Source organism: Mytilus trossulus, chromosome 5, assembly GCF_036588685.1.
Source record: "Mytilus trossulus isolate FHL-02 chromosome 5, PNRI_Mtr1.1.1.hap1, whole genome shotgun sequence".
Lineage (NCBI taxonomy): Eukaryota > Metazoa > Mollusca > Bivalvia > Mytilida > Mytilidae > Mytilus > Mytilus trossulus.
Genome location: NC_086377.1, coordinates 60,847,581 through 60,862,450, shown reverse-complemented (window position 1 = coordinate 60,862,450; position 14,870 = coordinate 60,847,581).

The following is a 14,870-nucleotide window of genomic DNA, read 5'->3' as shown; positions in this document are numbered from 1 at the left end:
TCAGATTTTGCCTACTTTTGCTATAACTAGTAATCTCAGGCTCAACAAAAATGAGGAAAAAATCAATAAAATATTTTTCTCGCTACTATCTTTTGATTTTAAGAAGTTGATGTGTTTTATCATGATACTTAACAACATGTGTTTAATCGTGATACTTGACAAGGTACCTTATGTTTGGAGGATGTGTTTAATCATGATACTTCACAGGGTACCTTAAGTTGTGTTGATGTGTTTAATCCTGATACTTTAGGGACGACATCAAAAGATCGATGTAGGATAAAAAACTTAAATCAAATAGTTTGGGGGTGGGGGGGGGGGGGGGGGGGGTCAACATTGCTGCAAGTTTTGTTAATCAAAAATCGATTTTACATATATCCATATAGGTAAATCAATTTTTCCCAAATTAAGTTAAGAAGGGGGTAGGGGGGTCAGCGAAAAAACTATGTGAATTAAGTTTTTTATCCTACATTGAACTTTTGATGTTGTCCCTTACAAGTTACATTATGTATCATGAGTTAATGTGTTTAATCATAAAGCCTGACAGGGTGCCATCAGTTTTGCATTGTTCCGTTCTTAAACTTATTCAACTATTTAAACAGGGGAAGATAACTCCCAATACAAAAATGTTCACATAGCAAATTCAAATTAATAGCAATCATTACCATCAATGTTCTCATGGTTCTCAAACAATTCAGATCGGACAACTGATTGATTTTTGGTGTTTAACGCCACTTTCGTCACTCTTGGCTATATCGTAGTAGCCAATATTTATTGGTGGAGGAAGACTGAATACCCAAATATAATTATAAACACAATTATTCGGCGGCAAAACTTGCTATCATAAAATGATATTGAATGGATATGGGGTATCTATGATATCCATGACATATAATAAGCATGGGCACAGTAAAAGACAAAACAAGCAATGGAACCGCGCTTTTTTTCCTATTCTTCACAGTAAGACCATTTGATTTTAAGGAGGTAGACCTAGGTTAAGGGAAATAACTCTTAAAATTATCAGTACGTTTGTGTCAACCATGTTCATAAATACATTCTAAGCTTCTAGGTTACATAGATTATTTCCAATCTGTTTCAGGTAAATGCTTAAAATACATTGATGATACTTGACTTTTAAAATCGCATAACTGATTTAAAGAGTTATCTCCCTGAACCAAGGTCTACCCCCTTAAGGTGGTACCTAACACCTGAACTAAAAATAATTTGGCTCGTTTAATTTTCTTTAAATTTTGACAAAGTATTTACTTTGACCCTTTGACAAAAATATAAAAAAATCAAAAAAATTGAACCAACCGTTTAATCAGAAAAATTACACTGGTTACATAGCAGTTTGACAAACACTTATTTTGATCATTGAGAAGCTTTATGTTCCCTTGAGAACACAACGTCATTAAAACGTTCTTCTGATTTTACAGAGTTATCTCCCTGTAGTGTTAGGTACCACCTTAAGGGGTGTACTATCATAAAGGGTGTTTCCTTACTTGTTAGTATAGCTGTTGAATGTCCAGTGGCAAATAGTTTAAGCATGTTCAGGAAGAGAACAAATTACATTATGAAAACACATACAACAGGAAAGTCCAGTAATTGGGGTCGACCGTGATGGAAAATTGGTCTTCTAATGGAACACCAGGGTAAAATTGGATATGCACGGAAATTTAAACTTGAAGGGTCCTTAATTTGCAGAGAGCTTTGGACTCTCTTTACAACCTACTTTGTCAAGGGTTTTACTGACGATCAGAAGACTTAACAAAGTCGGATCATATTATATTCCCTAGTCACTCTTGTGTTTCCTCAATCTGAATATAGATTGACTGGTACAGATATTAGCGACAAAATAGATACAAGAAGATGTGGCATGAGTGCCGATGAGACAACTCTCAATTGATATCCAAGTCAAAATGTGTAAAAGTAAACCATAAGGGAGCTACCATTTGATTTTTATGGGGGGGCTAGGATGAAAAATTGTGTCCTGCCTTTTTTTTTATTTGTAATCTCTGTCCTGCCTTTTTATTTTTCAGTCTATTCGGTCCTGCCTTTTTTTTTCTTAGCTTATCCTGACTTTTTTACAACAATTGTCATCCTGCCTTTTTATTTTGCCAAGTTACTCATCCTGCCTTTTTTTTTAACTCAAAATCCTGTCCTGCCTTTTTTTTTCAAATTTCATCCTAGCCCCCCCATAAAAATCAAATGGTAGCTCCCTAATCTTATTCTATAGGTCAAATTACGCTTTTCAACACGGAACTTGGTTTACACAGGACAGAGAACTGTAAAGGGCTCTAAACTGAAATGACTAGAGAAAACCGTTCAAACGGGGAAACCATATCATATCGGTCTTATCTGTCCAAAAATTAAAAAAAAAACCCAGAGAAACGAGAAACATTTATAAACCTCATCAACAAACGACAACTACTGAACATCATGTTCCTGATTGAGGACATGCGCAAACACATGCTGCGGGTTTAAGGGCTTTTATCAATTATAGTGTAACATCACAACATAGGAAGACACATATTTCCCATTTCCATTCTCAATTTCACATTATAAAGAATTAATTAAAATTGCTTACTAGTAACTCAATCAAAGGACGAATTTACACAATTCAACATACACTGAATATAAATTGGATTTTTTATCATGAAAAGTGTTTCCTCAACTGCTACAACAATTGATTAATCAGTTTATATAGTTGTCCAGTGGCAAGTAGTTTACGCATGTTTAGGAAGAAAAGAAATTACATTGTACCAATAAATACAATAGGAAAGTCCCTATTTTTCTCTTTTCTTTATATTTCGCCACCTTATTATTTCCAAGCTTGTTTTGGGCGCACTTTTTCTTAAAAATTTTAAGCTATTTTCTTCATTGTTTGTCGATGATTTTATGTTCTATAAACCCCATTATGGCTCCTCCAAGGATTTGTATAGTTAGACTATACAAATCTTTGCCCCCTCTATATATAATTACGATCGATTTCTCAGTTAACCCTAAAAATTAACTTGCGCGTTCGTCTAAGATAACTGATTTATACATGAGAGGACTGTCAGGGCCTTGGGTGTATTGCCATCGCCTAATTTTCTGCCTCATTTGAATATATATATGCATATATAATTAGTTTTGGAATGATAACCGAGCTATAAAAAATAAAGATCCGCGCATATTATATAGTGCAAAATAAAATTCCTTATCGCTTCTTTTAAATTCATGTTTTCAATGGATACTTTGAAAATTTATTTTTATTAAATACTATAGTATTAATTAATGGGTGTTTTTATAATGGCCCTGTTATATGTTCAAGGTCTGTAATAATGGTCGAGGAAGTCTGTAATGGCCCGAGGCATCGCCGCGGGCCATTACAGACATCCGAGGCTATTATTACTGACCGAGGACATATAAGGCCATTATAAAAACCATGACCCATTTCCTATACATTTATTTACCAACTGAACAAAGTAAAGTGTATGTGTTGCTTCCAACTTGATGTACTTTCTTACTCTTTTAATGACAGTTTAGAAAAAAATAATTTGTACTTTATCATGATAAAGTTTTAAATATACCAAATATCCAAAATATGTAGTTGAAAACAGGATGAACAGTGACCCCTATATATGGTTCTTTAATGTTGGTTGTTGGTTACTAAATTAAATAAAATACAAAAAGGTATTATACTCTTTACAACTTAATTTTGTAACTTTATTAAAAAAAACTAACTGGGATTAAAACAGTCAAACTGGGCACTAATACAAGGCCATTACAGAACGAACAAACAGGGCCATTACAGAAAATATGTAATTTTTAATAAACAGTCATTTTTGGCAATAATGTACTCAGTTGGTTAGTAAAAACTAATCATGTTTTGTCGGTAGAAATATTAGATTATTAGTCAAACAATCTTTAGTATCAATGACGTATTACCAATCTTATTTCAACTGACCGGGCGGAGCGTACGTTTTAATTTGCATAAGGACAGTCTTTTAGAAGATGTGTGTGATAAGGATAAATTCCGTTATGATAATTATTGATTTCTAATCACCTTTCAGTGTCATCAAAGAAATTTACAAACGAATGACTGGACACTTCATTGATGAATTTATCCTCAAACACCTATCTATAGATGGACTGGTTTGTTATAAGTGAACTGGTCAAACTCCGCCATTTCAAGTGAAATAAATTGAGTAATACCGAAAACTTTGATTGCTGTTGCGGATGAATACCACCAATGCGCATTCGTCAAGAGCGAGCTTGAAGAAACACAAGAGGCGATCAATACAGGAATTTATACACAGAAAGGTAATTTATATATTTCAATTATTTGATTTTGAGTAACTTGTTTAAAATCGTTTGTAGCATATTTGTCTATCATATTATCGTAGCAAAACCAGGAATATTTAATCTGGCATAATATGAAAATAATTTCTCGTTCCCTGTAGCCATTTTGAAACTTACCAGCTGATTTAGTTGGAGAAACGAGAACATGCAAGACCTTTAAAGATAAATTTCATTTTTGTGTATTCTTTATTGCAACAATTTGTTGTTGGTTTTTTTTTTTACATTAGAACAATTTTTGGAGTTAAATTCATTTTCTTCGTATTAAAGTAACAAGTAGATCACTTACAGGGTTTCAAGAGCGCAATTATTTGTTTACATTTTACCGCCCCAAAATCTTATAAGGCTTCTGATTGGATGATACAGGATTGGAATTACATTTAACCGAAAGCTTATCCAGTTAGGTTTAACAATTGCCGAAAATCATATTCACATATTCAGTGTCTATAAAGTGCGAATCCAGCTAGTTCATTTTTACTGTTATATGCGGGTATGGCAATTGTAGAATAAAGGATCATGGGAAAACTGTATTTGTTTACGTTTTGAAAATATCAAGTTAAAGGATTTTAAGTTAAGTTTTTTAACATATTTTCGTTGTGATATGTCTCTATAATATACAAACATAGCATTAAAGTTCAAATAAGTGTTATAAAAGCATCATAATATAGCATATCGATTATTGAAAGCGATCCATTTTAACTATAGATGCGATGAATTATCACTGTTAGTGCAGTCATTATTAATGTAGAATTATGTGATAAATGCACTTGCAACAAATGCAAAAAAACTTAGTTGATGACTTTAGGATTTATGATACATGTATTTTCAAATTGAAATACAAACTCCTCATTCATTCTTCATCAAATATATAGCTTTTCAAACTTGTAACACAAGCGATTCTTAAAATGTCATATTGTATTCTTCAGATTACGATTCTACTTGATTTTAACTTACATAGGGAATCACTGGAGCGTGACAGCAGCGGGTCCTCTTAGGCAGTCAGTGGGCCCCTACTTATGAAAAATTCTAGATCCGCGGATGGATACTACCGCAGAGGTAAAACCAAGTACATTTGGGTTATTGTACACGAAATGCATGCTACAATTCATTTTTGTTGATTTTAGACCCTTTGAAACTCTATGTGGGCTATTTCAGCAACTAGGCAAAAATTCCCCAAACTAGATACACGGTTAGATTCAGCATGTCTACGAATTCCAAATATCTACATTAAAGGACTTTTGTCTATAAATTTGGACCCCACAAAATTGGAAAAGGGACTAAAAATATAAAAAAAAATGCATGCATCGGATACTTTTGTTATTGAAGGCATGACTGTAACAATAGGATGAATGTACAAAAATATCTCATTCTGGGGTCTCATTGGGGGGTTCTGATCCCGTATTCCGCTTATTGTTTTGTCAGATTCCCGTATCCCGCTTATACTATGCAGTTCTATTTTTTTGTAATTATCCGTGTCCCGCTAGACTTCATTTCCCGTTTTTTTACTACACAATCATTTGACTTTCATATGTCACGCTTGCAAAAAATCGGCAATCCGGCGTGACCCTTATACCCAAATGCGACCCACTATTTTACTCTATTTTGACTCATATTAAGCCCATTATAAATATATTAAAAAAGTAGCGTAGATTTTTTTTATCCCTTTTTATCCCGTCTCGTTTCGTTTTTGAGCCATATATAGCTGTCGTATGTGACAATGAGACAACTCTCCATCCGAGTCACAATTTATAAAAGTAGACCAAAATACGATCTTCAACATGGAGTCTTGGCTCACACCGAACAGCAAGTTATAAAGGGCTCCAATGTAAAATCTTTTAAACGGGAAAACAAAGGTGCAATCTATATCAAGATGTACGTAATTAGTGGTGAAGTGTCATGGAAATGGATAAAAAAATAAGGATAAAGATCCCTATACGCTTTATAAGAAACTAAATGGAATACATTTGAAATAAATGTTATTTCTATTGAATTTATAAGAGTGTTTTAAAACCAAACTTTCCTCCGTAAGTTTTTTATCAAATCTTTCTCTTACTTTGTCTATTGTTTGAGCAAGTCGGCCAAATTTAGGCTTTACAGCTAATTTCTTATGCATGTAAAGCAAAACTTTGGTTGGCTTGCTTGCTTTGTTTGTATAATTGTTTATACAAACTTTGTAAATAAGATTGACATTTTTAAACAATATGAATAGGCATAGTTTAACCTGTATTTTTAATATTTGAATTAAATTGGGTGTTATCATAATGATTATTCAATAAAAAAAAAAGCAAGCAAATCAACTAAAGTCTTGCTCTACATGCTTAAAGAAATGAGCTGTAATAGATAAAAAAAAATTATACAGTGAAAATGCACCGCATATACAATACTAATGATTCGCTCCGAAGTGAAAATGAAAGCATAGTATCATTATTCGACAGTAAACATGACTAGCATTACGAAATCATCATAGTGGAATTTAGTTAAATATGAAGAAACTGAATGACAAAACATATTCTAAGTTATACAACTTTAATAATTGTATTAAAATGAATATTTTTACTGCAACAACATCTCACCTGTTTAGTTATAAAGCACCTGCACGATCTGTTCGTGAAATGTCCTATAAATATTCACCTATTTTGGTATATATTTCACAGCTGGATGACTTTAGGCGCGATAAAACCGCGCTCGCATCTCTTACTTTGTTTTATTAGTACATGTATTATGTATTTCTAAACATATACATTTTAACTAATTTTCTTCATTTTCTTCAAAAAAGTTCGTCTATTTATTTATCATTCTACATTAGACATTTATGGCATATACAGTAAAAATGATATTTTAGGATCCGCACTTTACATACACTGATATTACGAAGTATAGAAAATATCTTCCACTTCAAAACAAAAAAATAATATAGAAAAGGTACAAAGAAGGGCAGCACGGTACGTCACCAACAGGTATCATAACACCAGTAGTGCCACTTCCATGATTGACCATCTTAAATGGAAGTCACTGGAAACTCGCAGAAACATCCATCGAGTGACAATGATGTATAAAATCACACACCACCTTATAGCATTAGACCCAAACATTTACCTTTCACCATAGCCAGTCACAGATTCACAAATTCACTTCAATATCAAACCTTCAGCACCAGAACATTTCTATTTAAATACAGCTTTTCCCCATACACAGTTGTACTCCGGAATTCACTTCCACAAAACATCATTAGTTGTAAACTCTTTGGATCAGTTTAAATTACTGATCCAAAGTCAGTATATTTAGTCATCCACCCTGTTTGTACATATATGTAAATGAGTTATTTTTATTTATTTTTTATTTTTGCACAAATTTAATTTTTGATTAATGCACTCATTAGATTGTTACTTTTTATTAAGTGTCTGTTTGCGATGCGCCGACGTATAGTCATCAATGTAGTGATGGATCGTCGTAAGATGTAGATGTAGATGTTGATTTTATTGTTTATATTATGTCATATTCAGAGAATCTTCATCTTACTTTACACTGAAATGACAGTCTGGGTAAATCACATTTTATAATACTGAATTACCATACATGTAAGTGGCGGTACACAGGCAATTGTTTCTGTCAATGTGGGGTTTACTATCCACACGTACAAAAAATCAAGTGATTTTTGGATTTTTCATATGGGTGTGGATAATAAACCCCTCATTAACAGAAACAAGTGCCTGTAAGTCCGTACCTATCTTTAGACTGGTAAGATATATTGGGAGAATCCTTACAGTCTTAGAGATATAAACATGATAAATATAGAGTAACTGTCCTGTGTTTTATAAGACTTCCAAAGTATTGTATAATTTTGAGGGGTCTAGCAAGTCAACATTTTGGGTAAAACTATATAAAAAAGGACTACGCATTTACCATACATGTAGCTCCTTGAAAAGGGCGTTCCTTCAGCTCACTCCTCCCCCAAAAAATCAGCCTCGGCAATTTTAAACCCTTTTACGCTGTATATTCATGTAGCTGTACAGTGGAGCCTATGGGACTACAATCTAAGTAGACATCTGAATCACCGAAAATCAACCTATATTTTCATGTATAATTTGATAATTAAATTTTAACACATTTATATATACATTGTTTTAAATTTGTTCTTGACAATTTTTTGTTCATTTAAAAATATAGGGACAACAGAGTTGGTGTATGTGGGTTCGATTCCCACCCTAGGCATTCATTTATATTGGCTGGTGCAAAGCGGGCAGTTTAGCTTGGTGGCCCTACACTGACTCTGTTGTTCATATGTCACTTAAAAAATCAGGCGGCCTCGTTCAGGTCTTGCCATCTTTATTTTTCTTTTCGAAAATCATACACAACAAAACCATTGAATAATTGTGAAAATTATACCATGTAGATAACTATGGTAAAACTTTAATTGTTTTTGGCATAATTAACCTTGGCTGCCATCCAAGAATTTGATCCTATAAGTTATTATATCAATGAATTATATAAATCAGATTTGGATTCTTTTGGTTACATAACATTTTGGATGGTAGGTGGCGGCCAAATCTTTATTCCTAAAGGCTTAAAGCTTTTAGGTCTGAAAATTGTCCAAAATCATCACATTTTGACAAATTTGGAACATAAAATGTACTATAATGAAAAGAACTGATTTATTCATCTTCGCTAGCTAAGGGTTACGATCCACTCCCTTTCCCTGAAAAGAAAGGGAGTGGGTTTAATGTACATACATAAATGAAAATTAAAACCAAACTGTTGTCATTATTCATAAAAAAAAAAGAAACCAAAAGGGAGGTATGATTGGTAATCAGACACCAGCTCTAGACAAAATGATGAAAAAGAAATGAAGCTTACCATACAACATTTTTACAATCAGAAAAAAACTATACATAAATCAGTTAGAAATAGCCATGAAATGACAAATGTTAAACAATATATATACAAGAAAACTAATGGCCACATCAACGAACAAACTGAAAATCAAGATATACACCAAAAAATTACAAGCCCTGTTTTACAGGCTTCTTACTAAGGACCGACACATTCATATGGTAGTTGTGTTCTATATGTATGGTGCAAAATTTTCTCATTGCTAAAACCAGTGGTATCCAAAGTATTAAATCCAGAACAAAGTAAAAAAAGACTAACAGTTGAAAAACTATCCAGATGTTGTGAAATTCAATTAACAAAAATACCATCATTAGCGAAAGGCTATCTACATATAATACATTGTATTATTCCATATTGGTATCATTTTAGTAGGTTTCTCTATATGAATTGGATTTTGAATAAAAAAGCATATTCACCTGAGAAAGTGTTATTCATGCACCGCTCTAAACGTCACGCGCTTTTACATGCAACGTTATGGTAAAATGTTTCATGTAAAATTTGTTTTAGTATATGTTTGTCATCAAATACATTTTCTTTTTTCGGAATATGGAATAAAACAATTACTGTCTTTTGTTTCGGTAAATATGGGGTTTAATTGACTTTGGAAAAACTGATATTCACTTCGGCCGTCGGCCACGGTCAATATCAGTTTTTCAAAAGTCAATAAAACTTATATTTACCTCATCAAAAGACAGCAATTGTATAATATTTACAATGAACCATTTAATAATTAGAAAACAGAACCTACAATGTACAGGTATAACTGTTGATTTTTTTTTTAAATATAATGGATAAATGATTGACTGTGTTACAATAAAACCAAGATAACTCAGTGAAGCTATTTATGAACATTTAAAAAGTTCGTGTTGACTGCGACAAAAATCTAGAACAAGGGATAGTAATCTTGCTGTGTTAACATCCATTTAATTAGCAATTGATTCAAAAGCTAAATGTTTCAGAAATAAGAAGACCTGGATACTACATGTACAAACATTGTTAATAAATGCCATTTGTAGAGCAGGATCTGCTTACCAATCTGGAGCACCTGAGATCACCCCAAGTTTTGGTGGGGTTTGTGTTGCTCAGTCTTAAGTTTTCTATCTAGTGTACTTTCATTTGTCTGCATATCTTTTTCAGTTATAGTCATGGAATTGTAAGTTTATTTTCGATTTATGAGTTTGCTGTTCATCTGGTATCTTTAGCCCCAATATTACAATTTATCTGTTTTAATATGATTGTCTTGAACCTCTCTTTCATAGTTCAGTGAGAGACTATATAGCAACTCGAAGAATTGTTTGCTATGTTGATTCTCTATTATAAGTTATACGCTAACGATTTTTGTATTTGTGCAACTATATATGGTCATAATGCCAATCTAACAGTTCTCATTTGACCACGTAATCGTTGATAATTCACAAAGTTAAGTTTCCTAGTTCAAGTCAGTATCTTAGATATGATAGCAAATTATATTATTTGTTCTATATTGTAAGGTGAACATTTCTGTCTGACAGGTATTATATAAAAACCTGTCATTTATCAATAATTCAACATAACTTGAGGTCCTCTGATGTTCAGTACTTCAGTACTTTGATATTTTGGTGTATTTGTCTTTATTTCTATCTGGGAACAGTATATCGAAGACGCAATGTTTTATTTTTATTATAAACAGAGAAACTATGTAGCAGTGCACTTATATAAAACGGCGATTCGTATCCGTTGAGGAGGTGTTCCATTATTGGAAGGAAATACATATTGACTCGGAAGAATATAACGTTGGTCTCTTTCCCCCGACTTAAATTCTTCCTTCAAAAACAAAGTAAGTTTATCACTGTTTATGGACTTTATGATTAGAAGCAGGTAAACAATGGTTTATTTTATTCGTTACAAACTGGAGTGAGCAATAAATGGGTAGATTTAATACTGTTTATAACGTGAAACCTATGAAGAAGCTAGTATCTGCTTGTCCAGACTGAAATTTGTAATGTAAGACGGTAAATAACATGTTGTTTTATCATGGTTATACCAGAGACATGTATACTAAATTTATATGTCTCTGGTTACACATACGTGATTGGTAATTTATTATATTATTATGAGACAAGTATACTCCAAAGTATCTAGATGCATCCTGTAAGAAATTAAAAGCAACCACTTGCACTTCAACAATGAGGAAAACCCATACTTTATGAATAGCAAACTGTTAAAGGTCCAAAAATCGAACATTGTTGACAAATGTAAAACAGTTCAATTGGGAAAATTAACGTCCTGATTTTAGTACAAACAATAAATGAAAAACATATGTCCCATTATGATTCTTAAGATGACATTCCACACAGCTCCTCCACTCCTACAAAAGTGACGAGAGCTATAAACACAATCACTGCCTCCAGGCTCCTACAGTTGGATTGCATCCTAGGTCATTCATGGTCCAGTTACCATGGTTACTGAATTTATTGTGATATTTACTTTAAAATTGCATATTAGCAACGTTACTGTTTATCAGATTATGACTTGTCTTTTCTGATTTTATTTAATATCCAGACAGGTTAGACATATCTCTGAGTCCACAGTTTATTTACTATAGATAAGAATATGTGTCATGGATGCCAATGGACAACTAACTCTCAAACATGTATGTCAAAGTTGCAATGCATGAAAATTAACAATAATTTCTTATTATATACATTGAAGCCAGTCAACATGGTCAATGCAAGTAGGTCAAATTATAGCCTTCAACATTATTATGTTGACCATGTTGACATTTACCAACATTGTTTTTCTGGTTACACGCCATTATTCCGACAGCCCATTAGTCCGACAGCCCATTGGTCCGACAACCCATTAGTCCGACAACCCAATAGTCCGACAACCCATTGCTCCGACAGCCCAAAACTCCGACAACCCATAAGTCCGACACTGATGGTATCAGGGGAAAATAAAATGTGTCTGTCTGTATTATTACGTTTAGATATGTAATAACATATTTTAAGAAATAATCCCGTATATATAACATGAGGCTAAGGTAGTTCGAATACTTTCTATATATACTCAATTCGAAATCTGTATATATATATATATATAGAATAAAACAGAAAAGAATATGTCATTTTCCAAATTAAAGGATCTTAAAGAGCATACATGTATAAATCAAGAACAACCATTGGTGGTACGAGCTACAGATGACAACCCCGCCCAAACATTTCGGTAGACAGGTAGTGTTTGAGTTGTGAATCTGAAAAAGCATCACACAGTATAACTGACTTATATAAATATTGAAATCAAATTTCAGAAATAATTTCTTGTAGTTCCTGAGAAAAATGTGACGACAGTTTTCAACTTGGCTGTCACATGTAATGAGTAATGAATTTGAAAAAGTATCACACGCCACAGCCGACTTCAATTAACCTTTCAGAAATCCTTGTAATGTAGTACATGAAAAAAGATGGAACGAAAATATTTATGGGACGGACGGACGAACTGACGGATGGACGGACAGACGATACGACAGACAGAGGTAAAACAGTCTACCCCCACTTTTTCGAAGCGGCGGTCTAATGATTGGGTCAACATTCATGACATTAAAACATTACAATACTAATATGATATAATTATCTTTATAGCCCTATAAGCCTCGGTCACAATTGGAGCCAAGACAAAATAGAAAAAAAAAAACCAAACTAACACATGGATATCAAATAACAGTCAATATCAAGACATGTAATCCATAATTCAAAAGAACTAACAAATTGAATGTAATCATCATTTTTCCCCATAATAGTAAAGTTTTCTTGTGTTAACAAAATTTATCTTATTTATCTTACTTTTTAAAGTTCTTACATGTGCTAGAAATATGGTGAAAGAGTTCCACCCTCAAATTATTATGAAGTGAGCATTCGATTGAAAAATAACTCCCATCCTCAACTTTATCAGCTGTACAAAACGATTTTTTTAGTATCGAGCATTTCCAATTCTTAATGTAATGGAAGAGCACCGATTGTGAATTAACATATGACCTACCTTTCTTAAAATCAATAATATCTAAATGTTTTTCTTCTTCTTGAAAAATGCTTTAAATGAAAAACAAATGTCAAGTTTCCAACAAAACACATAATGTACTAAGTTTTTAAAATTAGACAATATGACAAAGACACAAGCAGGACAAGAATGTCACACATTGTCTTAGATTTTTTACTATTTTGTTATTGACTTTCATACTGCACTCATTCTATTTGAGCATTAAAATGCGTTGACTGTATACTTCTGCAACAAAATTAATTTAAATAAAACTCAGATGAGTGATACAAGGAGAGAAAGCGTTGCGAACAAAAACGGCGGGTAGTGTCATCAAACTCCAATATATTTATTTTATATGTAGTTAATAGTGGGGAAAACATCACTCCCCTGATACGCGAAAAGGGGGAGCCGAAGATCTAGTTTAAAAGTCTTAGATGCATGATTTTTTTATTAGTTGTTAGTAGCTATGAACTACAGTGCTTTCAGATAACTCAGAATACTCTCAGATATGTTCCTAGTGTCTTTTTGTTGTCGGGATGTACATGTTCCCAGCCACATTCACTTGTTTTATTGTCCATCTGATGAGTTAAGCCTTTTTCAACTGATTTTTATAGTTCGTTCTCATGTTGAACTGTTATACCACTGTCCCAGGTTAGGGGAAGGTTGGGATCCCGCTATCATGTTTAACCCCGCCACATTATTTATGTATCTGCCTGTCCCAAGTCAGGAGCCTGTTATTCAGTGGTTGTCGTTTGTTTATGTGTTACATATTTGTTTTTCGTTCATTTTTTATACAAATAAGGCCTTTAGTTTTCTCGTTTGAATTGTCTTACATTGTCATATCGGGGCCTTTTATAGTGGACTATGCGGTATGGGCTTTGCTCATTGTTGAAGGCCGTACGGTGACCTATAGTTGTTAATGTCTGTATCATGTTGGTCTCTTGTGGATGGTTGTGTTATTTGCAATCATACCACATCTTCTTTTTTATAAAGAAGGTAGATCGAGACACACATGCGAAAAAATAGCGAACTAGAACAGCACAGACTGATAGTGGACACACAAACAACGAAATATTAAGATAGATAAAGTACCTTTACACTTAAAACGAATATGGGACGTGGGTAAAGACTGAGCAGTTGCCATTAGCATGTGTATTAACTCCAATATACTGAGACAAATATCCCGCATGGAAAAAGTAATTGTAATCAAGACGGACAACCACACATATCATAAAGAACGGAGTTGGTCTTTTTAAAGAAAATTTACCAATACACTTAAGAAAAACGCATTGTCGGAATAATGGGCTGTCGGAGTAATGGGTTGTCGGAATAATGGGCTGTCGGAGTAATGGGCTGTCGGAATAGTGGGCTGTCGGAGTAATGGGCTGTCGGAATAATGGTTGTCGGACTAATGGGATGTCACCGACACACCGTTTTTCTTATGAATAAAAAAGATGTGATGTATACTTAACGAGGCAGTACATTATATAAATTTCTTGTAGATGTTGTATATAGCATGGAATAAGAATTACTAAACATGCAGAGAATGTTAAAATATGTTATATGTAAATTGCAGATATCAATAGGTTTATATGTCTTTATATTTGTTTGTTCTTAAACAGAGTCTT